This window comes from Artibeus jamaicensis, unplaced genomic scaffold, assembly GCF_021234435.1.
Source record: "Artibeus jamaicensis isolate MK-2021 breed Jamaican fruit bat unplaced genomic scaffold, CSHL_Jam_final contig_1022, whole genome shotgun sequence".
Taxonomy (NCBI): Eukaryota; Metazoa; Chordata; class Mammalia; order Chiroptera; family Phyllostomidae; genus Artibeus; species Artibeus jamaicensis.
The window spans coordinates 249,377-253,824 of record NW_026521197.1 but is presented as its reverse complement, the minus strand read 5'-3'; the positions used below and the strand labels follow the sequence as shown (position 1 = coordinate 253,824).

General features: G+C 35.8%; 1 pseudogene; it reads left to right on the top strand.

Annotated features, from left to right (window-relative positions):
- Positions 1–514: 514 nt before the first annotated feature.
- Positions 515–1,461, top strand: LOC128626874 (olfactory receptor 4A5-like; annotated as a pseudogene).
- The last annotated feature ends 2,987 nt before the right edge of the window (positions 1,462–4,448 follow it).

Sequence of the window (4,448 nt, the reverse complement as noted above, 5' to 3'; positions counted from 1 at the left end):
AATTATTCCAAAAGAGACATTATTTTTGATTCTACATCAGTTATATTACAAAGGTCCTCTTCACAAATACTACCAACTCAGATGACTGACTTCATGACAATTTATTTAGAAATTTTTTTGTCACCACCAGAGAGTAAGTGATTGCTGACTTGTGTGCCCAGCACAGACAATTTAAATAAGGCTGTATTTAAGATATGACTGGCTGTGGGGCCTTTAATATTTCCTCTGTCGACAATCAACTAAGATCACTAAGATTTACATGGTAAACCTCTTACTTGTAGCCCAAACAAAATCATCTGAGGAGAAACAGAATTGTCAAGGGAAGGTGCAATTGGTATTAGGAGGAACTCATAGATGTTAAGCAAACTTTTATTGTGTGTAAACCCCTGTAGAAGATATAATAATAAATATGTACTCCAAGATATAATGGATGTAATCATAGTGTGCTCACAATTTCATTACAGGTCCCTTCTCCTGACCTCTTATTCTGGAAACAGGCTTTAGAAAAGACTAAATGGGACATAGTAACAATGTGACAGAATTTGTCTTCCTGGGCCTCACTTCAGATCCTGGAGGCCAAAAGGCACTATTTGTCATTTTTTACTCATTTATATTGTGACAATGGTGGGCAACCTGCTCATTGTGGTGACTGTCCTTGCCAGCCCCTCTCTGGGCTCCCCCATGTACCTCTTCCTTGTCTATTTGTCACTCATGGATGCAGCATATTCCACGGCCATTTCACCCAAATTGATCATAGACCTACTCTGTGGTCAAAAGACAATTTCCTTCTCAGCTTGCATGGGACAGCTCTTTCTGGAACACCTTTTTGGAGGTGTTGAGGTCTTCCTCTTGGTGGCCATGGCCTATGATCGCTATGTGGCCATCTGTAAGCCACTGCACTACATAACCATCATGAATAGACAGGTTTGCATCCTGTTGTTGTTGGGGGCCTGGGCTGGAGGATTTGTTCACTCTGTGGTCCAACTTGTCTTTGTGTACAGCGTCCCCTTTTGTGGCCCTAATGTCATTGATCACTTTATCTGTGACATGTACCCACTATTGGAACTTGCCTGCACTGACACCTACTTCTTAGGCCTCACTGTGGTTGCCAATGGTGGAGCAATCTGCACGATCATCTTTATTTGTCTACTAATATCCTATGGAGTCATCCTAAGTTCCCTTAAAAGTCACAGTCAGGAAGGGAGGCGCAAAGCCCTGTCTACCTGTGGTTCCCACATCACGGTGGTTGTTCTCTTTTTTGTTCCCTGCATTTTTATGTATGTTAGACCTGTTTCTAACTTCCCCATTGATAAATTCGTAAGTGTGGCTTATACTGTTATGACTCCCATGTTGAATCCTCTAATATACACTTTGAGAAATTCAGAAATGACAAATGCTATGAAAAAACTTTGGTTTAAGAAGTTAGCTATGGACAGAATGAGAATGTGTCATTCATATTGAGTATGAGAATGTGTCATTCTATGTATATTTGTTAGTAATTCAGAAGCAACAAACAGGCAGGGCTTCTAACAATGGATGACTTAGTCAACCCAATGAGTTCTCTTGGGATGCTTTTCTTTATTCATACAAAGATATGAAAAAGTAGAACAAATTATTCTTTGAGGTTAGAATCAATCTAATACATAAATTCTGAAGGGTGAATAAAAAGGCACAGGTATTTTCTCTATTATTAGGAAAAATAAACTAAGTTTAACTTGTAACTTTTCTTTATTGTTCAGGTACATTTGTCCTGAATTTTTCCACATTGCTCTCCCCTGCCCCTTACTGACAGCCCCTACCTCCTGCAGTCAATGCCTTCCACATTGTCCTTGCCCATGAATTCCTCATTTGGATTTCTGGACTAGCCCCTATCCCTTACCTCATTAAACCCCTCCGTCCTCCCCTCTGGTCATTGTCAGTTTGTTCTCTATTGTTATATTGAAATGGGCTTTAGAAGAGTTTTATTTTTGCTTTGAAAAGTGAAAAACAAGCTACCTTTGAAAATTTGTTTTTTACAAAATAATGACAAAGCAATTTTGCTAATGTTTAGAAGAAATTTCTAAGGTTAAGACAGTGTTACTTATTTATTTATTTTTTACTGTTGTTCAAGTACAGTTGTCTTCATTTTCACCCCACCATGCTTCCCCCTCACCCATCATCACCTCCCAAGCTCAAAACTACACCCTTTGGATTTATCCATGTGTCCTCCATACCAGTTCTTTGATGGCCCTTCCCCTATTTCCCCTCAGCATCCCTCTCCTCCATCCCCTCTGGTTACTGTCAGTTTGTTCTTTATTTCTAAATTTTGATGTTTGTTATGGTATGCATACAATAGGTTTTAGCAGCTCCCTTAAGCATTTTGTCTTCCAGATTACTTCTGTTTCTCATTTTGATGCCTGTGCATTTGAAGTACAGGATGTCTAGATGGGAGATGAGACCACATTTGGTTAAATGCACAATCATGGAGCAGTTCTGTTAGACGCGATGTTGGATATTTTCACAGATTGAGATGAACCCAACTGGGATTCTGGACAATGAAAACAGATCCTAGCTCTTGATTAGAGTATAGAATACTATACTAATCAAAAAAAAAGCATGGAAAAGCATATTTCCATGCTTTTTCTTACTAGTTATAATGTGCCTTTTTGCTGTTCTTCATCTTGAAAGATGAATCTTATTTTATCTTCATGACACTGAAATTGGGTAGAAAATGTAATATTTTGCACAGCAATGTATTCCCTAAAAGTTGCCTTCATCTTCAGTACTTTAAATTATAGAGTTAATAATGATAGGTATTTATATAAATAAAATTTTGGTTTTCAATCTTATTTTAAAACAATTTTTCCCCTCACTGTTTAATCCTTCCAGAGCATTACAAACTAGAAAGAAGATGGAATTGCTTTCATTGTATTGTAGGAACATCATCTATGTTTTGTAAGAGTTTCTTCCTAACTAAAAATAATTAGAACTTTTTCAAAAAAATTTATTATGATTTTTCATGCATGCCAATAATATATGCAATTTATACCCAGAATGCAATCAATATTGAAATTACCTGCTTATACCATTCCTCTTTCTCTTTTGAGAGGTCATCCCAAAGTTAAACTTTGTATTAATCATAGTTGAAAATAGCTTAACTGCATATGTATGTACCCTTTGTTTATAGAGTGTACAGTTTTATATTTCTTACCTTTATTAAAATTATGCTACACAGTACAAAGTTTTCTGAACTTTTTATTTACAATGTTGAGTTCCTCAGATTCAATCATGTTGCCACATGGTCTGTGTAGTTTCACCAGTTCCCTGCTATGTGTTATTCCCTGTCTAAATATAGCATGTTTTGAACCCATTTGGACAGCGGGCTAGTCTGTGTTGCTATGGACACCCTGAAAGAAATTACTCTGTGTTAAGTAGGCTGTTATCATGCTCACTTTTATGGATGGCTACAGTTTTTCCCTAAAGATGTATTATCAGTTACACTCCTGCTTGTATTTATATATGTGTGTTTGCGTGCACACGTGTCATGAATTTAAATCTACTTTAGAAAGGGCTTTCTGTTGTGATAAAACCAAGTTTTTCAACACATTTTTCAAAGATGCAACCTACTCTTCTAATCTGATCTGTCATATTTAGGATAAAGTCCAAATACTTGTTGACCTATTTTTAGACTCTTTTATTTCAATTGGTTTATTATTCTTAAGGTAATACTACATTATTTTAGGTCATGTAAGTACCTTTTGATATCTGTTGAGAGTCCTACTACACAATAGTTGTATTTAAAACAATGCTTTCTCTTTCCAACAAATATTTTCCACATAATTATTAGAATGATTTCAGAGGTCTTAGAAACCTACTAAGATTTTGACAGACAGTATATTAAATATATAACTGACTTAGAAAGAGTTGATATATTTAACACATTGAATCATTCTCTTTGGGAACATAAACAATCTGAGTATTTATTTAGGTGTTTAAGATTCAGTTACCTTTTGGAATATTGCTGAGCAGTAATGATATCAGTGACTTTCCTTCCAACATCTTTCTAATATTTTATATCACATTTCTCATTTTACATTACTTAGCAGAGGAAATAATTATATAATAACTGTGAGTAGGTGAAACCTGGAGTTATTTTTAGGTTTAATGGGATGCCTGTGGTATTTCTCTATAAAAATGTGTCATTAAAATTATCATCTCCAAGATGATAATTATTATCCTGCAAAAAACAGATATCACTCTTCAAAGAAACAAGTGGAAACTATTCCCAAAAAGTCAACAAGGTAAAAGAACTTTAAAACATTGTGCAGTACCCAGGACTAGCAACAGTGGGATGTCATTATTACCCCCGTTATGAAGGGGAAAATGGAATAATTTTTTTTAGAATGTGGGTACAACTGTAACAGAAAAAGGAGGGTGATTTGACAGGAACTGTTCCTTGAGTAGAGAGA